Here is a 22,507-nt window from a genome sequence, read left to right on the forward strand (position 1 = left end):
CTGTTTGTAGGCTCAGAGAGAAATAGAAAAAAAGAGCAATAGAGAAATCGGGAGAGAGAGACAAACAAATATTACATTACAGTCATTTAGCAGACGCTTTTATCCAAAGCCACTTACAATTCAGAGTCTATCACATTTCTACACCTGCCTACGGGAGCAATTTTGGGGTTAAGTGTCTTGCTCAAGGACACATCGACATGCGACTAGCGGAGCCGGGGTTTGAACCGCCAACCCTCTGATTGAAAGACGGCCCTGCTATCCACTTAGCCACAATCGCCCAATCATCATTCTGTTTGCGTGAGTTAAAGGGTGAGTGGTAGATGTCAACACTCATTCAAAAAAGTAATTTAGGGCTTGTGCCTGAGTTGACACTTGTAGCAGAGAGACTTTATAGGAGCTAAAGGAAAGAAGGGAGGGGGGGGGGAGAGTAACACGGAGACGGAGGAGTGAATAGATAGAAGGATGAGCATGAAGAAGAGAGGAGTGCAGTTGTCAGCAGAATCAGATGGCGGTCAGGCACACAGCCTTGAAGAAGATACAATTAAAGTGTGGAGTTAAGACGGGCTTTGAAGTTGGACATGGTGCATAACACCCTTAAAGTTTGAGAAGACAGCCATTCATCCGCTTGTTATGGCTTGTTAAGACCATTCCTTTTGAACAGCCCAATTTGAAAAAATAAACTTTAATTCCAACTTTTGGGAAAAGTCTAAATATATCAAAAGTCTCAACAACAATCAGGAAAGGTGTTCAACAAGATCTAAAAAAGATAAGGCGTCATCTTTTGAAATTTGAGTGAGGAATTTGCTTAAGAAGGTGTGGGGGTACGGGTGAGTGCTGAGGATGAATAATTACTCTCTCTTCCCACTCTCCCTCTTTTTCTTACAATCCTGTTTTTCGGTGGCTTAAAAGTTTAATAATGTATAGAAACAATGTCTGTGATGCTCGGCCTAATCCGTTTGGGCTTGGCAAACCTTTGTGGTAACCGAGAACCCTATCTGATGTGAGCAAATGTTTGCCGAGCCAGCATGTACAGACAGACAGAATGTGTGTCTGTCTTTCCTCTGGGAAAGATAATATGTACAGCTGAAACAGATTGTTAAATAACCTTCTACCTCACCACCTCTGCACACTACCTCATTGCATGAATGCATAGAATAGAAAACTTTTCATCACAAATGATTTTTATAGTGTAATTACAATCACACTAAACATAATCTGGTATACGTTGTCGTCCTGCACTGAATGCTCTGTATAACTGCGTCAATTGTTCCTGCAGTAATTCCACTAAAACAATTTTGTGTTTATTCATGATGTTTGTCAATTTATCATGCTTGACACACCAAGTGATTCTTTTTCTGATTGTGAAAGCGAGGGAAATGTGTGTTCACTTTGAGCTCCGTTAGCCATCCCTAATGAGTATCAGACAAGTGATATAGAAAAATGCTTGATATGAAGCAACGGTCAGGCCTATTAGAGGCTGAACAAAACTTGTTTCAGAGGAACGCCGGTTTAAACTGACAACAGTTAACTGGCCACGGCTCAGCCTGACAGCAAATCCATGCGCTGATAAGGCAAATGAAATGGCCCTATTGATCAAATGATCCCTTGTTTAGCTGTTTCAGTTCTGGACAAGACAGCAGCAAGAGACAACAGTGACGCCAAACCAAAACACAGACATGACAGCGGTTCACTGTTTGATTTACAATCTTTACAGCCAGCTATTGTTATATCAATATATCCACATCCTGCCATTTCAGACATGCTTGAACAGAGAAGTGCGGGTGATTGCTGTGTCCACACAGTGTCAGATTCTGTGGCAAGAAAACCAAACAATTCAGTGTGTGGTTGGCACTAACCAGTCGTGTATTCCATCACCTGCGTGAATCGATGCGCAGGATTTGTTGTCATTGTAAAAACAGTTTTTTATCCCATCCTCCTTCCAGCTGCTTCCTAGTGTTTTTCACAAATCATTTCACAGGGCACAACAACAAAACCCACAACCATAGGATTTGAGGTTGATGAGAACATAGATAAAGGCTGGACAAAATAATGCAAACACCATATGTATAGGGACCCTAACCTTGAAGTGAGTTGACCGCAATTATAGAGGTAGCTACACCAGCAAATTTATCTGAATGCCAATTAGCAGATTGTGTCAGCTTTAAAAAAGTTCATATGTGAATTTTTCAAAGCAGCTGTAAATTCCAAAGCTACAAAATAGCTGCTCTCTGGATTACAAATGCAACTGTTAAAATGGTAACAATTTACAAATTAGAGAGACTGGAAGGGTCTCAATATTATGTAATATTATTTAAATAGAGACAGTGGTCCCAAGTCTCAGTCACAGAAACTTAAGGAAGATAATATTGGTGATTATTGGATAATTCTATAAGTCGTGGAATTATGTGGCGCAAAATCGAATGTGAATGCATGACAATGACAGCAACCTATGTTTAAGGTTTGCAAAAAAAAAAATCATGATTATGGAAAACAAATTATAGTTCAGGTAAAGCAACTCAACACTTAAATTAGGATGAGGAAAAGATTGTGGTTCATTTTAAATAAAAAAATAACATCAGTCATTCTGTGACAGAACACAAACTCTGGCCTGACTGGACTTGCTACATTCCATTCACAAAACCAACCTACACAAACTTACTTTCCACCTTTCTACATAAAAGGCAGACTGCTTCCTGGCACCAAACCAAGGAGCAACCTTCGGTGCAGTCAATGCGGAAGTGCCAGAAACTGCAGTTCCTCAAATGGCCACTTGAGGCTGGCTCCAAAAATGGGTCAATTCCCAAAGACCCTCCATGATAAAATGCCCAACTTTACAGCAGAAATAAACATGTTTACAGCCTGGTACAAAAATGTTTTGTTCTCTATAGCTAACATTCCCATGACAACTGCAAGGGGCTGCATTTTTTATACAACATACCAGTTTAAATGATACTAAGGCTTAAAGTTTGGCACCATTAAGGGTGTGGCTGCTTTGAGTGACAGGTGGTCACCAAAGATCCACATCTTTGCTCATTTTCAGAGTTAGGCTGTGTCATCACTGCCAAGATGGCAACGACCGGAGCCACCCACTTTGAGTTTAACAACTGCTCTCCAGAAATGTATGGGTGACGTCACGCAGACTATACGTCCATATTTTACACCGTCTATGCATTGAACACGGTGGACTTAAATCGTGCATGTGTTTAAAATTCCTAGCAATACTTGCTGAAACAACCAAAACTTCGAACTGGAACTTTTCCAAAGTTAGAAGAAGTGTTCTTGTTTTTTTCTGCTTTCACAGCAACACCATGGCTGATAAAGCAGGAAACATAGGCATGAGTAATACTATTTTATCCCCAAAGAGCTTCTGTTTAGCCCTTGGGCCAGGCAACATTCACTTATCTTTCCAATTGGAAACAATATCTTATTGTATTGCTGTACGAAAAAGTATTTTTGTTTGTGAGTGTTCAGCAAAGTGCTTTGGAATGAAAAAATCTGTAAAAGATATTTAGTGTATCAGAGCTCAGAAATGTAGAAACATGTCTGATTATCACGCATGCAGATGCAAATGGCCTCAATGAAACAAGAGGGAACAAATATGCTTGTCATGAAAATCCATAAAATTATAGCTGTCAACTGGATGTTTTGGCATGTGAGATAATTACCTGCCAATCATGTGTGGTGATGGTGGGTTGTGTTTATTTATCCTAAGTGTTACATTATGTGTGCGGCTCGCTCCGCTCCACCAGCTTCTAATTGATTAGATTCAAGAACGGCTCTCCTATTGATTGTTTAAAACATGGTTCGTTTACATAAAACATACTTATTCATACAAATTACACATGCACCCTTTTTCATTTTTTCCTGATGTGTTTGCTGTGTGTATGTGTGTAGGATAATACGCATGAAAGTAGCATGTGCATGTCTAAGGGATGGTGCTTTTTTGCAGTGTTTACTGTGTATAGTGTGCACAGTAACTATAACTCAACAGACCTAACAGCAAACCAAAGGGAAGGAACACAACAACAATATTGGATTTCGCAAGAACATTAACAAGCACTTGTGCAGACTCTCATGCTTCTGGTGTGAGTCATGCACTTTTAAGGCTGTGCCTCACACTCTGTCAGTCCCGGAAAGTATCTCATACTAAATTAGAAACTACAATTACAAAGAAAATAAAATTGTGATTTTCATTTCGTGAAACATTTTGAGTGTGAAAAAACAAAAACCTTTGAAGGTCTTAGTAAGAAGCTATCAGTTGCCACACTTTTGAAAAACCTTGTGTCTGTACAAACTGTATATGCAAAGATAGTGACCATGAGGTTAAAAAAACAACCATAAAACCCCCAAGTGTATGCCCACGCATGTTACATATAACCTACTTCTGTTTGCTTTTATTACATTTTAAATATAAATGTGTCTGTGTGTCCTTGACTTTCTTCTGCGAGGCTATGATATTGTTACAACATGAAGAGTCGAACCCACATACTGTGAATAAAGGAAGTCCCGGATATAGCAAAAGAGAGCAATCCTCCAGGACCTCAGCTCTGGCCAGCTGCATATTGTTCATTTATTCCTGAGAGAGTTTCTAAATCCATAACTAAAACTAAGATAAAAGTGTTTTGACCCCATTGTGGGATGTTTCCCAGTGTCATGCAGCTACTCAGCAGGTGTGCAGAGGGAGGGTGAGTTTCAAAACACACAGCACAGCAGATAGGCAAAGAGGAACGTCAACAAAGCACTGCTGCTCTGCACCTCACTGACTGCTCTGACAACCCACAGGGAAAACATTCCCACAGAGAAAACTAAAATTACCGCCTCGCAGTTGTATTGTATGTCTGTCCAAAATGTCATAATTTCATAATTTTAAGACATTTGTGTGAAAACTGTCAGAATATGAATTCTCGAGTTACAGCCAAAAACGTGTTTTGTGAGGTCACAGTAACCTTGACCTTTCACCTTTGACCACCAAAATCTGATCAGCTCATCCTTTAGTGCAAGTTGACGTTTGTGCCAAATTTGAAGAAATTCGCTCAAGACGTTCGCGAGATATGGCGCTGACGAGAATAGGACGGATGTGAGGTCACAGTGACCTCTGACCACCAAAATCGAATCAGGTCATTCTTGAGTCGTTGCTGCGGGGGCAAATAAAATGATGGAGAGTTGGAAAGAGAGGGATGGCATGAGGGTCAAAGAAGAGAGAGGAAGACAATGAAAGACAAAAAAGATGGAAGTGAAATACAGAAATATATCTACTTCTTTTATTCATTTATTATTTCTTGACGATTTACATCAACAACACTTTCATCTAGGAGCACAATTTACTTGTCATGCCAGAAACAAGTGAAAGTTGAGGTTTTGAAAGAACAAAAAAGCAGAGAAAGTGAGGAGAAATGCAGACAAAGATACAAAGATACAAGTGCGGAGCAATAACAGAAACACCTGTACAATCTATTGTTATCAGCACAACGCTACATTTGTGAAGCCTGTATGTTCTGTTATTGCTCAGCCTGTGCAACCGTTCTCACTCCTAACATGCTAAATAACGTAGCTTGGTAAGTGGTCCTCTGCGTCTGACACTGTTGCTCATTCGGTGTGTATATACGATGCAACCACCTGCGCCATTACGGGCAGAGCAATTTATGCAGTATAAAGTGCGAGATAGTCGAAGGAACACTGGACTTTTTGTCCAGGAGACCGCTCAAGGTGTCCTGTGCAAAACCAAAAGTAAAGTTCAAATTTTGTCACGTCAATCTTTAGTAAAGTGAGTCTAATGAGTCGCTAGTCATGTGAGTCGTTACTCAGTGACGTTAAAGTCAACCACGCTCTATTCCTAAACCTAACTTCCTGTGAAGACAGAAGTTTATTTTGAAAAGGCATTATGCTTGTAACCAACGTATAGTGACTCACTGTCACTGACATGTGCAAAACTGATGCTAAAGTCCTCATCAAAACTGGAGGTGTGGTTTGATCAGATCTTCTTGGCAGCGATTAAACAACAAACTCTCATCAGGTTCTGATTAAAATGTTGCTAAATCCTAATTGGTGCTCAAAAGTACGTGACATCACATTTCTCCAACTGAGCCCCACCCATTACAAATCAGTGAGAAGAGCACAGAGAAAAAAGAAGCAAAGAAAACATGCTAGCGGGACACACTACTCAAAGAATCAAGGGTCCAACTTGAAATGCAGGAACAACATCCTGGAGGCAACCAATCATGCTCAAAGGAACAGAACAAGATTGCTGTTGTCTTCTCCACTCATATACTGAAAAGTACTTCAATATAAATGGAAGAGAAGCTGATAGTCATGGTCAATGGCTTCCTCATTCTCCACAATATAACTTCAATAAGCTACCGCAACTTCAATAAAAACATATATGCATTGTTAAAAAACGACTGCGTTTTGTGACAGAAGTGGAAACATGAGAAAATAACTGCCGGGGCTGAGCATGTAAATCATGTGTTCAATGCAAACAGCAAGCTTCAGGCTTAATGTGTGGTAACATTACATTTATGTCCTACAAATTTTTGTTTCCTGTTTTCCCTCTTTAATTTAAGCCGAACGACAAACAGCCATGCATTTTCTTTTCTAAAGGATCTCTAGTTGGCTTCCTCGCATTCACAGGTCAGAACTCGTCATTGTTCAACTTTGACCAAGTGGATGACATGTGCTCCAATAGAAACACTAATGCACTATGTTTGGAAATGGCGAAGTAAGCTCAAGGCGACTGTACCTTAATATATGTATTTATGAACATAAGGTCTGCTGTTTCAGTTATTTGTCCTCGTGTAAAGGGACAAAATGTTTTTTGAAAATAAAAACCAACAGAACAGAGTAATGGCAGAACAAGAGGAAGATAGCAATCAGAAAATTATTTTCAGTTTTAAATCAAAGACGTCAATGTTAGACACATTTAGAATAGAATAGAATAGAAACCCTTTTTATTGTCATATACATATACACATACACGAAATTTGACCTCTGCATTTGACCCATCTTTTAGTAGCATTTGGAAATGCTACTAAAACTTTACTTCTACTATCAACCAATAACGCCACATCCACTTAAAAATTGGAAAGTCTTAACAGCAGGGCAGGAGAATAACACAGACTGTGAGAGTGAAAAGGTCAACAGAGTTCACCAGGCCTCCTCTTAATGAGTAGCACCACCTTGGAGTGGATCAGAGGGAAAGGCCGCCAATCATCACCGCTCCTCCAGTGCTGCTGAAATGTGTCAACAAAGCAGTGTGAGAGGAGCATGCTCAACTGTTTGCCCTACCACACCTGAAGATGATGGGATAGGCGGAAGAAAAAATAAATTGAGTGTAGAAGGAGAGGATTGACAGAAAGCCAGGAGTAAGAGACCCCCCTCACCCTCCCACCCCTCCTCCTCCCCCTCAGAATAAAATCCAGTGCCATAAAATGTAAGCACGGGCAAACAGCTCCTCCCCAGCTTGTCGGGGAGTTTGTTTTAAAGTGGAAATGAGGCTGATGGTGCACTTGGCGATTAGCCCTGCGGCTAACATGAAAGGAGAGGAAAAGACAGCTGCTAATTTTCTCCTTTGACCTTTGGCTCCCGCTGGTATTTCATACAAACGCTGATTTATGGAGGAGCCTAACAGCTCACTGCTACTGGAGGGATTACCGTAAGAGAAGGAGGAAGGGGGAAAAAAAGAAGGTGAACCCCAGGACTCACAGTATCTCAATTCATTCATTTCATCTTTTTGTTTTGTAGCTCTGTCCTTTTTACTTTGTATGTCCTTCTCCTCTCACCCGTACCTCTTTGTCGATTTTACTTTGCTTCTCTGTCTGTTGGCTTTACTGGATTTTTACTCTCTTTCTATTTCCATCTTTATTTGTAGTCTCTAGTTTCTGACTGCATTTATCCTTCATCCTGCCCATCCTCCCGTGCTCCTTCTATATGTTCACTGTGAAACAACCATTTAGAGCACATTTGGCACAGGTATGACACTCTTGTTTGCAGTGTCACACTCATTATCATTACATATTAGCATGCTGTGGTGCAAAATCTTTCTCAAAAAAATGAGAAAGATGACACCCGGAAGATCTTTCTCATCCACCGTGCAGTGCCCTGTTCTGAATATGAATACATGTGTCTCAGCACTTTAGCTGCAGGGAGATCCCATCAAAGTCAGTTTCATGCAAATCCCACATATGGATGGCTCCCATGTAAGGAGGCCCTGAAAAGCCTCTGGGGCAGCGGAGACCCACGAAGTGTAGATCTGGCACCCTTCTTACCCTCCTCTCTCTCTACTATTGGCCCTTTATTGTTCCCTCAAGGGGAAGAGAGGTGCATGGAACAATTAAAAAAGCCAATCACTGGATATCCCCACTTCAAACATTCTGGTTGGATATTAGCTTGCTAATCGCAGCACAATTGTTCCTGTCATGCATTTAGTGGAGTCAACCGGTGCTTATAAGATAAACAGCTACTTTAAACATGAACTGTATTTATTTGAAGACCAACTGCTCCAGATCCAAATAAATGTTTCAGTTGTAGCAACTGAAAATTATCCCAACACGTCACTTTGTCTTCAGGCCCTGACTCATCAATGGCGGGTGTGTCCCGCACAGTTGGCACTAGTCTGCCCGCGTCGGCGGCTTTTTAGTGCAAATTCAGAATGATGAATCGGCGGTGCCGCCAGTCAGGGAGAGAAAGCACTCTGATTGGCTGATCAGCTTAAGTACAACAGAAGAGAAGCGAAAGGGAGTAAAGCAAGCAAACGAGTAAAGTCAATAAGGCACACACTTAAGGATCCTCTCATTTTTCATCTTTATCTCATCTGATCGTTCTAATACACAAGTATTTTCACAACGACATGGCCATCTCATCTGAAGCTAAGTGGTGAGCGAGAGTGGTGTGAACGTGGTCTGAAAAACCTCTGTTTGGAGTTTTCCATGTAGCACAAACACTTCAGCCTCGAACCCCATACAGAGACATTCCTTTAACATTAGAATACAAAATAAAGCCCAGTTCTCCAAGACAAAACACATTAGTAATATACAAAATAAATAATACCAGGAAGTGAATGGGTCACAACAAGAGCAACTCGTCACCAGCCAGACACAACAACCAGGACAAAACTTGGAGGCAGATGTGCAGCACATTGAATACAGCAAGTAACCAAGGATTTCCAAAATCAAGAGGAGCTGGTCGGAAGCTATAGAGGAAGAAACTGCTTCATATGTTTTCGGACTAAAAATGTACACATGAAGGATACATTTCTCAAAGAGGGCCAAGATAGTGGCAGTGACGTCCAGTCCCATGGGATATGTCTTGGTTTTATTACAAATAGAAAATATGTCTCTCTGATTTGCAGCTTGTAAATATTAACTCAACTAATAAATATCATGATATTTACAGTGAATTTAATTTTAGGGTAGAACTTGTTTTGACGCCCAAATCGATACAATACATACAAATCAAATCAATTATAAAGCTACTTACTATTATTAATAAACCTCAATACATTATATGTATCAGGGTCATAACAGTTACCCAACCTCAATAATGAAGAAGCTTCGCAGCCATGTTCACACACTGCATGGTTTCAACTGTATCTCTCTCTCTCTCCCTCTCTCTCTCTCTCTCTCTCCCTCCATCTTTTGTTCGCACCCTCTGAGTTTCATTCAGAGTTCAAGCAGGTCATTAGCAGAGCGATTACAGTGTGCATCCATTAAGAAAATGCAAGTGTGTGTGTGTGTTAGTGCACGTGTGCCTGTCTGTGATCACCACGTGAATGTTTGCATGCAAGCGTGTGCCTAACTGTGATCACAATGTGTGTGTGTGTGTGTGTATCAATCACTCCAGTGTGGGTGACGACGAGGAGCTGTTTGTCTTTCTCATAAAAGGGAAAGGGATCAAAAGGGCTGGTCTACCAGCTGGACCTTCAATCACACTGGGACAACGTGACTTTAGAGCCCTGGGCAGCTGCAGCTCTGGGGATGGTGTGTGTGTGTGTGTGTGTGTGTGTGTGTGTGTGTGTGTGTGTGTGTGTGTGTGTGTGTGTTGAACCCTTTTAATCACAATCCCTGCACATTTTCCATTTCCAGATTCCAGGCTTAGATCATTCTGGTTTATTATAACTTGTGTGTTATATTCATAGTTTTGTCCATCATTTCTATCAGTTTTAATAATACTGTACTTACTATATGCTGCGATCTGGGAACATGTCAACATCGCTATCACAAAGACAGACGAGTCAAGAAACATGACCTTCAGACAGGTTTGTGAAAAAGACAGGAGTTTAGATTATATAACCTACTTAATCCAGAGATAAAACTGAAACATAAATGCACCTGAAAAGTTGCTAATAATTAATCTTTTATTTTTAATTAATTTGCCAATGATGTGTTATGATCTCGATTAATGCATAAATCGCTCATTGTTATAGAATGTCGAAAAATAGTGAAACAAGCTCATCATGATCCCCAAAAGCCCAAAGTGACATCTACAAGGTCAAAGTTGAACCAAGAAGTTGATCTGTAAATTATGATTGATATTTACAATAGGCAAGTTATCATTCTAATGTTCATCATGTTTTTACTTCTTCCAAATATGTTCGGCCAAGTTTGTTTGAAACCTGAAATGATGAACAAAACAGTGAAAATAAGACCCAAGTTATAATTACCTGGAAGTATCCTTTCATTTCATTCTGTAAGAGGTTTGAGGATAGTGGCTTGACAGCAGGACCATGACACCATACAACATGGTACCATAAACAAGCTTTTCAAGGTAATCACAATGCAGATGAATCGTCTGAAAGCTGCAATGACAGCCTTATATTACACTCAAGTGACCACAAACACAACTCAACTTTAAAGCCGTAAACATGTACTCACCCATCGCTGCATGTGCGCTCTATTCTAATGTTTCCTCCAAAACATTAGCTGCCACCTGAAATAAACAAACACAAGAGTTACTTGATATTTACAAGTAAACAAAAAACAAACTACAAATCCTCTCATGTTGTATAACTTTTAGAAGGTTGTATAATCTACAGGTTGTTCCCACACTGAAGCTCATTTATTGCTGGCTCTGTGACTCAGTGAGCTGCATGATAATCTGTGATATGGAGTGTTTAAAAAATAAGCGCATGTTATCAAATGAACAGGAATGCACAAGCTACTCTGCCCAGAGTTCAGCAGCTACACAGATGAGGTGGGAGCTCAACATTCTCTCCAAGACATACCACATGACATCATTTATCATATTTCTTCTCAAAGCGCCCTCTGAGCTCCAAAGTTCCAAAATGTCACCCTCCTTGCTTTTCTGCCCAGTATAAATCACCTTAATGCTTCACAAAAGGAGAGAGGATTTCACCTGGGTGTGTGTAACTGCATACATGTGCACACGTGGGAGCGTACCAATGTGTGTGTATATGCCGAGGAAGCAAGATCAAAGCCACAGGAGAGGCATGACTGCAGAGTTTTGAGATCTTGACACGCCTGTTGAACCTGCCATGTTGACAGTTTTTGTCTGGGAGCCATGTCCAAACCGGCCCTTGTTCACAGAAGATCAATTTAGACTCTGAGATTGATGGTGTGTTGATTTAACACAAGGATTTTTTTTCATGTCGAATATGAACACACAGGAATGAAAGTCCAGTGGTGACTCTTTATTTATAGCACTGACAGCACATTTCTCACATATTGTTGGTTCCTCACATTTTGTATTCCCATTGGAAAACTCAAAAATGTAAAAGGTAAAGGGAGTCAAGTTACGGTACTGTTTTTTTTCAGTTTGGTGATACAGTAATGAGGAAAGCCTCATATTTCTACAGCAGCAATATTAAATGTATGTCCCATTTTGGCCAGGAAAACTTACAAATATCGAGAATTATTGAGAAAAAGCAGCATCCCCTATTGTTCTCCAGGGGGGCTTGGAAGCTTTTGGTACAGACTGATACCGTCAGTATGAAAAAGTAGTATAACTTCATTATAAACTTAAATTCCAACAGCCATACTTTCAGTTAACCATCTGAGTGGCCAACGTTGTTAACCGATGCTTAGTCCCTGTGATTTTTTTTGCCAACAAGGAAGCTTATTTTAAAAAGACGGTGTATGTATGTAACGAGCAGAAACTGATGGAAAACGGACAAATGCAAAAGTGATGCTAGAGGGGTACGTAGAGCATCATAGTTTGATCGTAGGTCCACTGACAAAGCTGCTGTATTCGATGTGATGAGTTTTGTCACCTTAAAAAAAGTGAGGAGAATTTGAATTTCATTACATTTTTAATTTAAAATCAGACCAAATATCCTTTACACATGGGGCCTTTGGGAGTCACTTGGAAAATTTCAAATAGTTGTGTATTTCAAAAGACACTAATAAGTAAATTACGCATAAGGAGGGAAGCTACAAAAGTAAAACCACCAAATCTTTTTAAGAAATTTGTGTGTCTTTTTGAGCCTGAGACATACTGAAGGTGATATAACCTGTTGAGGATACAAGGAGTGGGTGCATCTTTGTCTGTGTGTGTCATGCAGTCAAGCTTTCAAAACCACAGATCAAAGGAGAAGGTGTGTTACAAATGAAGTAAATTACATGGAAAGAGATAACCGGTGTGGCGACTGCACTCCCGCCAAAATGATTTCTTACAAACTCCTTTAAGAGGTTGACGCAACATCTAAATATCTTCCACTGTGAGTTTATGTAAGCAGCTCTGTTGTTACTTTGCATGTCCAGTTTTAGTGGAGGATTATAATATGTCTTCTATGGATTTAGAACATCTTTGAAGTCAGGACTCAGACAAACCTTTCAAAGCCTGTTGTGTAATTTCAAAAATGCATAGTCACCAAAGGAAAACTTAGAATAGTGAGAAGTTGGTGGAAGGTTTTTGACCCTGCGGCAGTGATAGCTAAATGCATGGAAGCAGCTTGGGAATTGTTTCAGAGACATTCTTTAGGCAGCCTCAAAAAAAGGTTGCTTTTTTTTAGTCCCAGTGGAATCTGAATGATATTTCAGTCAAAAGGCGAGAGCAAAAGCCTGTGGTTGTGTGGGTGAAATTCGGATACCATCCAACGTTCAAAGCCTTGAAATACATATGCCACACAATGTTAAAGCATTCCTTTTCACAATTTACAATGCATAAACATGACGGTTTACAGAGGCCCAGGGTGATTATTTGCACAGAGGTCTAGTTTCAGCTATTTCAGGTTTTCTTGAGGCTGCCCCACGATGCCGCCTCACAAAGTGATTCTTGAAAGTGTTAAACCACAGGCCCCCCAGCCTTGGTGAACGCGAAACACTGACTGTTTGGACTTCAAATATCCAACACAGATTGTCGAGACAGCACAAGCTACAAAGAGAAACTCATGCCTGTATGAAAAGAAAACAAACTTGGACATTTATGTTGTTTTATAACATAAATGCTTTCGTCCATTCCTCTAGCGTTACACACATTTCTTTATGAATGAGAGAGGTCTGCTTTATATAGAAAAGTAAACACCACTTCTGTGATTTCATGACAGCAATATATTGTCTCATAAAAGAGAAGACATACAAATCACATCATACTGTGGAAGTTAAAGTCTGACAAGTCGCACCTTAAAATTCAACTCTGCTCTGGGTCATGTATTCATGGCATCGTCTTTTTGCACATACAGAACATGAACTTACTGTCAGCAGCTCTGATAACACAAGAGAGAATGCACCAATTTCTAATTTTTCAAAAGTTGTGAAAAACCTAAGCAGAGCAGCATATCCACAAGGGCCCCACTGATGTATCTTGAAAGACTGTGACTTCTCAGTTTGCATTTGATACGGTGTCTTTTTAGCAGCCACACGAGAAAGCCAGTTATGGGAAAACTGCAAAAGGGAGAGACAGGACGAGCTCCTGGGCCTTCAGAAGTCTTGTCAAAAGCCTTTCCTTTCTGTGCTTTGTCCCACTGATATTCATCTTGCCAGTTGAAAAGTGAAGACGGCAAAAACTTCGGGCTTGAAAAGAACTTTTCAACTTCTAAGAGACACCTCGCAACAGGACTGAGTATTTGAAAAAATAAATAAATAACTGAAACAGTAGGAATGGAAGGGACTTCCACACTGAGAAGCATGTTAAAGAATCAGATGCCGTGTTTGGAAAACAGAGCGACAACGAATGTGGCATTGTCCTGAGTGTGTTGATTCTGGCATATACCAATAAACATGCACTAAACTTTATATGTTCTCCGTCGGAGTATGTGTGTGTGTGTGTGTGTGTGTGTATGAGACAGACAGATATATAATATAATAGAAAGAGAGATTGTGTGTATCTGTGTGGTTTTTTATGTATTAGTTACGACCATCAGCAAAACCTTGTTCGACAGAATGCTTCTCAGAACTGTCATCCTACAGGGTGCTGTTAAAAGAAAAGTTTAATAAAGTTTGATCACTATTTATTTCATCTCAATGGGGCCTTTCAAAATTTGCAGAGCAAAAACTTTCACTCCACATCTTTTTACCTCAACTTTCAAAAGAAAGCTGACTTCATCACCGCACCTCGAGAGTTTGACAAAAATGAACGCTAAGCTCTTGAATCCTTTCTTTCTTTCGCTCAATGGCAAAATGAATAAATGATATTCCTCCCTTTAATCGACACACTCAGCGATAACAAAGAGACTTTGAGACACTTTGAGGACACCTAACGATCAGAAGCATCAGGAGGTGCTCTTCGTTTTCGTTGACGGACAGGCAGATCAAAAAGCAAGCCCCTTAAACGCTTCTACCCACTTTAGAATAATCTCGCCTTTTCCCTCTTTCAAGCACAAAGTGGGAAGAGAGAATAATCGTTTCATCTTTACTCTCTTCTCCAGTTTCAAAGTTATTTTGCCCGTGATAACGCGCTCTGTATTGACGACTTCGAAGGTGCCTTGTCTCTTGAAAGACGTGACATTTTATCTATATATAGTGTTAGAGTGTGCTTCAATTTAACTTTGTCTGGCGCAGAGCGTGTCTAGTGTTGATGTGGCTGACAGCTGCTGGTTGAAAGACACGGGGAAAGTACTGAAGATTCAAATGAAGTTTTGCCATGACGACAGTTGCTTGATGTATGCTAATCAATCGATGGGGTAGAAAATATGCTTGCTGGTGGAGAGAGAAAAAAGGTAAAAAGTGTGAGTGACAGAAACTTGTCAGACAGCATTCACCGAGATATCAAAAAGTCACAAAGTTTGCGTCGCCACACAAGAGCCCAAATCGCATGTGGTACTGTATATGCTACAAAAGGTTTGACTTGAAACGCATTGCATTTGATATAAAGGAAAAAGAAATTGGGACAATTCTCCATATGGTGTGGAAGCAAGCAAGATTCTTTTTTTTTTGACAAGGGAGGGGGGCGAGCTTCGTCTCTGTGACACCTACGGTGAATTCCTGAGAAAAATCTCTGTCTAGGTCTGTCTGAGCCTCTTCCATCCTTCAAAGGACACAGGCTATAGGATGTTGAATTTACATCACAAAAGACCCTGAACTGTCTCAGCAAGTAAAGGTATAACAGATGATCAAACACACACATCAGATCAAATGTATCACACATCAATATCTAATAGAACAGATTGTGAAAGAAGGACAAGACATCTGCTTTAAAAAAAGACATTCAGTCAAGGCTAAAAATATTCTTTCGCTTCACTTTATCAGAGTTGTTTAGAATCTTAGTAATAACGCAGCCAGATGCTTACAAGTTAACCACCATGGAGCGACTCTCCAGGCTACCTGACTCTGAGAATTTGGGTAAAAATCACAACATGTGAGCTGCTGCTGTTCATTTGAGCTTTCAGCTCAGCAGCCTGGAGCTTTCATAACGCAGTAAAAAAAAATAAAAAATCCATTCCAGATGTGGATCCCTGTGGAATTCCGGGAAACACAAACTATCTCCACTAATCAGTTCATCCATATGTACAGTATGTACAACAGGTTAAGATGACTGAGACAGCAAATTCAATCACCAGCGAATATTGGCAAAGTCACTCCTAACTTCTCTCGTTACATCTCTTAAATGTGGATTTATCAAAGTATGTCTGGCTCTTACTCTGTGTGGAAGGGTTTGATTGCATGTTGTTAAGCCACTACATGTGAAGATTTAATCATGCGCCCCCATGTTAACTAAAAGAGACCCACATCCTCAAGACAAAAGAAACACGGGAGTGTCATAAAAATGTAAAGCCTGCAGAGGAGATTGAAGATGGCTTTTTTTGTTTGACGTCAGAGCCCTGAACGCTCTTCCAAACTCACTGTTAGAACAATAAATCCTCACATACTAACAGTCATGCTCATGTATACCATGGCTCATATTTACACACAAAGAATAGATTTGTTCATGCTGGCGCACACACACAAGGATTTATGTTATCGTCAAATGTGATTAACGCTGTAAAACGATTAACATCAGGGTATTTATTCAAATCTAGACATCAAACACATTCTTTCTTCTTTTTTATCTCCACAGATCACAGAAGTTACTGTCAGGGGAGAAAGGCGCCTTCCAATCAGCTCAGCGTCCAGCGCGGTCGGCCAAACAAGGCCCGCGCTTTCAGCGCAGCCCTCTCGCTCTCTTTCATCATTTACAGAGGGAGCGTGCCACGCCAGCGCCATCCTCCACCAGAACAAGGCCGCTCACTGTCAGGCGGACAATGGACAGTAGAGCTGGAGGTGGCAGTGGACTCATTGTGAAGGATGATGTCACCAACATTAGACCCTGACACTGCCAGACACCAGTCTGAGGGTCCGTGGTTCAAGAGTGAGGGCGAACGACAAAATGGTAACAGTGACACGTGGGGCTGTAGGGTCGAGGGGCTGGGGGACATGAATGGAGACTGTGTGTGTAATCATGGTACAGCTCAAAGAAATACACACTCTTTGAAAAAATATCTACAGTCATGCATAGAAACAGAAGGAAAGAAGGAGATCCAGACCAGAGAGACCAGCTAAGCTTTTGAATTATTGTATTGTGATGATTGTGAACTCTGTATATAGGCACATTCTCTCAGTGAAAAGCTCTGAATACAGGGCATCTATTTACACACCTTATTCAACTCTCACTATAAAGAAAGACAGTCAACAGCTGCAGCTTGGAGCTACACGCAATATTGACCAATCCTCACCAATCCTCCATCTATCAACAACATCATGGCATACTAATCACTAACTCAGACACTTACACACGATCATTTACTGATAAATTGTCAAAGACAACTCATAAATGTGTTAGCTGGCTAAGGTGTTATTTGCAATGATACTAAGAGTAATGTCTGATATCGGTCTGATATGAACTCACATAGCTGGATTGGGTATCGGTGACAACGGGCCGATCTGGTTTTGGAAACCATTATTTTGATACATAATAATTCATACATTTATACGTATGTATTTATTTGATACATTTTGTTTTACAAAGTTAGGAAACAATGTTTAAGTCAATCCTGATGTTGCCTTCCACAAAAAAAAAGAATGATCCCAGTCACTTCCACACAGTGAAACATACAGCTTATCAATTAAACACTGGTATCAGATTAGTACGTGGTATCTGCAGCATGAATTCAAAATGTATTTTTCTTATCCCAGTTAGTCTCAGATAACAGTTTTGAGAGTTTACTTCAATAGTTTTGGAGATTTCAACCAAGAGCAGAGGGGGTTAAAATAAAAGTGACAGATACTCATAAGGACCCAAAAAGCATTTTATATCAGACTATTAAGGGCCTCGCCTGAGATGCGGGCCACCTAGTGGCATCTGACTGTACTTGGATATTGAGAGGCAGTCGAGCTTCTGACATAAAAGCATGTAACACTGGATGTTCTCCTCAGAGTTACAGGAGTGATTATGAGAGCTTGCCTAGTGGCCCTTTGCAGCTGATGAAGTTGCATACAAATAAAGTTGCGACATAGTTACTAATACTGCATAAGGAATTTCTATGAAGAAATTCCACAATTATGGATACATTACGCGTGTGTATGTGTGGGAACATCAAAACAGTTTTAATTGTGCCTAATCCTAGACTAAGATTATTTCTAATGGGAAATCTTCTGTGGAGATGCGCCGACTCAATTTCCATCTGGGATTATTGGACTCTTTCATTCACAGGTTTATATCTCAGTGTGGATAATCAGCCCTTAGTGCCTTGGACTGCCATTAAAGAAAAACATGGAAATATGATATATATGGTGTAAACACACATGCTGGTGTGCAGCCCCACATGCACACACACACACACACACACGCACTTGTTTATCTACTGTAATGTGGTGGTACTTTAACCTTGCTGGATGTAGCCTAGTGTGAATTTGAGATGTGTTCTTTGCTTTTTTGCTTTTTTTTGAAGGGAACATGAGGCCTAGGACGCCCATGTAGGTCAAAAACAAATCCTGTGCCTCAAGCTGGGAAGCCAGAAACTTCTTTGAGCATCTGAGGGAGAGGAGCAGGAGCACTGAGTTTCTTCCAGGTGCTGCTTTTCACAGTGGTAATCCTGCCACGGCGTGACTGTGATTTTTACAGAAAATCTCTCCAAACAGGGCCCAGATGGTGGGAGGTAGAAACACACACAGAAAACACATTCATTCACAGACGCACACACAAACACAGGACTGTATACAGACGCAGGCGTACACTTGCGCTTATAGAGTACAACTCTCGCGCACGCACACACTCTAAAGGTGAGAACTGACTTGTTGCTCCTGGGTGGTCTCTGTGTGAAGATAAGGCCAGGCAGGAATAAAGCCTGTTACGTTCAGGCACAAGTTTGGGACTGTTTCGTTATGCTCCTCTTTTGTACAAATGTGAAATGTCTCTGGAAAAGTAAGAGCTCGTAGCTTTCTAAGTTTAGCTCCGATTACAGAGGGCTTTCTTAATGACAATGAGTCAGGACTGAGGCTACATAAACCTCCTCTTTGGCTCTATTTCTACTCTCATCAGCTTTGTTTGTGGAGGAGTTATACGTGTCCTAATACAGGAGACACCTCTGCTTTGTCGTGGTGTTGGTCAGGCATGAAGATCCTGACAGTTGTTAGCTGGTGGAGGATGTGGATATGGAGGACGTTTGAAATGAAGAGATAAAAGAGTTAATCTTCTACCGTTTCTAAACCGATTCCCTCCATAGCTCCCTATTTATGTACGAGGAAAGAAAGAAAAAAAAAAAAACTTGCTCCATCTCTCCCAGCCTTTCTCCAATGCTCCCTTTCTGTTTCATGTGGTTACTGGAACAACAATGTACATTCTGAGTAGCAATGCCTTTGATGTTGTTGCATTCACCGAGCAGTCTTAAACCGGAGGAGAAAAGAGAGGGCAAAAAAGACGCAGGAGATATTCTGTGGTGTGCTTTTTCTCTCTCTCTCTCCCCCTCTCTTTCCATCTGTCTCTTTCACTGGCAAGGCATCTGACATCTCCCAGCAAAAGACAAATTCGGTTTCGCCTGTTAAGTCGTCAGTCAAAGCTGCGCAAGAGTTTTTTTCTCTTTCTTGCTCTCTCTCTCTGCCTCTTTCTCTCCCTCTCTCTCTCTCTCTCTCTCTCTCTCTCTCTCGCTGTCTTTGCTTCATTTCCGTGGATGCGGTGTTGTGAAGGCCACTTACACGCTTTTCAAACAATAACAGTTCACCACCCCCCCCACCGCAAGTTTCCTCTCTGCCAGAACCCTACACTTGCCAGCACATCCTTTAGAGAGCCTTGAACCGACAACAAACGCTAAGCATTTTCACCGCTGAAAGAAAAGAGGGGCCCATCCGCAAGCCCCTGTGTAATTAAACTCTAATACTGTTATATGTTTCTCTTAGTGAGAGGGAGCGTTCCAGGGGCCGCTTTCTCACAGCAGTGAATAGCTGTTTCCAGGTCAACACAATGCCCTGCATAGAGTGGAATAAAGCTATAGGAAAGGGACATTGCAGGTTTAGAAACTTTCTTTCAGAGTGTGAGATGTGCTCTCTGGTACTGAGCTCAGAGAACCCACAACATCGCGTTGATGAACTTAACCCTGTCTTTGAGCTTCATCTTGCTGAGCTCACAATCACAGCATTTACATGCACTTCAATTTTAAAGCTGACAATATTCTTAATTTTCTTACTGTCAATAAATCCCGTGATAACACCAAAATCGACGTGAAAGTCTGTCCCTCAATAAAACTTCAATTTTTAGAAACGGGGCAAAGTATCCATGGTTTGCAGCAACGTACAATGCCAATAATTGTATTATGGCAACTGGGTTGGGAATAACATATATCAGGTTTTGGATACAATACTTTTTGGTCAATTGATTGTTGTTTTTGTTTCTTGGGATTTCTTGACAAAAAGAAAAATATAGACTATCACTAAACTTATCCTTCAAGCAATGCTTGCTTATAAAAAGTTGATGTTTCATAACAACCCTCATGTTGAGCCAGCTCTTCTCTAACACATACAGTATAACTCCACAGTGAAAGATTCCTGGCATGATGCTAATTGTACATGACATAGTTTTACCACCAGGGCCTCTCTTTTACATATAAGAGACAACCTGGAGTGTCTGAAAACTAACATCCTTCTTGTGCCTCTGTTCATCACCTTGGCAGAAACGCATCACATCTCAATCTCTCTCTGCTGTGGTAGTCCGCTAGCCATCGCTTTACCACCATCCCGGCCTTGCTGCTTATACTGAAGACATGAAAGAGACAATGAAACACGAGGCATCAGAGCTGTCACTGCACTGGCGCCTGCAGAATGCAAAGTGTTATTCGAAATAGAGCTGAACCTGATCCTCTGGTGCTCTGTCCTTCCCACAGGCAAAGTTATCCTTTCAACTCCCTGTGGCTTTCAATAACACACAAACAAAACAAAAAAACAACGCCGGCGTCGTCAACTACAGTGATGGTTGGGTGTTTGAATATTCAGACAACATGAGAATACTGCTAATGGCGTGATATCTAAAAACTGTTCCGAGTACAGCTGCTAAGGGAAAATAAAAACCGATAAAATAGTGTATATGATTTATATAATTTAAAGCGCCACCCATACAGGCCTGCATTTTTTTGTATATCCTTGTAAATGTTATCGATAGAAGCACCCAAGTCATTGTGACACGTCTATATGACAATCGACTTAAAGTTGTTCACAGTGCAGTAGGCCTATAGCCTCTTTGAATCGCTGAACACTGTGGCACTATTGTTACAATAAAGGGAATGTGTGAGGATATACAGAGAGAATACCCAGAAGCCTCAAATATCCCACTGCGGTGCAGATGAAAGGGCCCACCAAGCCAAATCACTTTATCAGCCCAAACAGCCTCTCTCATTGCGGGATGGCTTTTAGACGGTGGGTGCTGAGATGTCACACCACTAATTGAGAGTCACAACAAGGACCCTTGTTTGGCCTTCTCCACCGGTTGTGTACAGCTACTGTAATCACCACAATAATTTGCCTCCCCGAAACATCAAATGAAGTGGAAGTTGCAAGAATTTGCGACACACCCTTTGATCTTGTAAATTTAAACAGAGCGAGCTCACACTTTGCGAAGGGTGTGAAGGTTACAACTTCCTGCCCTCCCTTGTCTGCCTATCATTCCTGCCTGTCTGAAGCACCTCTATTGTCGTTATTATTATGGCTACAAAAGGAAAAGACCGATAGAAATCATGCATTAAAGACGAATACAACCGGGGGTTGACCAAGGGACCTGTTTATCTATAACACACAAACGGAGACAGACATCACTTTGACAACATACCAGCCTTAAAGGCTTAGTGATGGCGGTTTTCATTTCATATAAGTAGGAAGTTTTGGGTCTGTAAATCTGTGTGAATTTCTGAACATCAATGCATCAGTGGACTTAGGACTTAAGATACAAAAGAGGGTGTTTGGAACTAAATACTATCAGCATGCTAACATGCTCACAAGGACAATGCTAACATCCATCTGTTAAGCAGTTATAATGTTTAGCTTGTTCATCATTTTAGTTTTGTGTGTTAAGACATTAACATTTGCTAATTAGCACTAAACACAAAGTGCAGCTGAAGCTGATGGGAGTGGCATTAGTTAGGTAGGCATTCAATCATGAACCCAAGTGTTATGCTTGTCTTATCGTATTGAGGGAAATTTAAATGTTTGTGAATAAATCACCATGATCACTGTGGCGCTAGAGGAAAAGTCGGGCGAACATCAGAGTTAGTACAATTGATCCTCTGGGAACCATGAATGTCCGTGCTAAATGTTTAGTAGATGTTAAAATATTTCACAGTTTAAGTAAAAACTTTGACCTGGTGGCGAGGTAAAAAAAGTCAGCAGATCAACAAACTCATTAACATTCATTTCCTGGGCACCTCGGGGATCTGTGCACATTTTCATGGCAATCCATTAAATAGTTTCCAAGATATTTTAATCTGGACCAAAATGGTGGACTGACCGTGAGACCAGCACACCAACATCCCTATTGATCTTTGAATAAATTATTAACTGCGATACATCTGACAACAAAAATATTTTAGCATGTTTGAGTATTATTTTATCACCATGGTTACCTTCTTTTCTTCATGGCATATGTTTCCAACCTCAAATTTTGA

At 40.7% G+C, this 22,507-nt stretch overlaps 1 protein-coding gene across 2 annotated transcripts in view; it reads right to left on the reverse strand.

Annotated features, from left to right (window-relative positions):
* LOC116401190 (axin-2-like) overlaps positions 1 to 22,507 on the reverse strand; it is a 49,079-nt gene that overhangs the window by 21,584 nt on the left and 4,988 nt on the right. Inside the window, exon 4 of one of the 2 annotated variants that reach the window (XM_031879470.1) lies at positions 10,866 to 10,920. The gene's annotated coding sequence lies outside the window, so the exon portion shown is untranslated. Of the gene's footprint in view, positions 1 to 10,865; positions 15,644 to 22,507 lie in introns of those variants that run through there. The other variant, XM_031879474.1, reaches the window with a different exon arrangement.

The sequence above is a fragment of the Anarrhichthys ocellatus genome, unplaced genomic scaffold (assembly GCF_004355925.1).
Source record: "Anarrhichthys ocellatus isolate YVR2014 unplaced genomic scaffold, GSC_Weel_1.0 scaffold272, whole genome shotgun sequence".
In the NCBI taxonomy this organism is placed as follows: Eukaryota; Metazoa; Chordata; class Actinopteri; order Perciformes; family Anarhichadidae; genus Anarrhichthys; species Anarrhichthys ocellatus.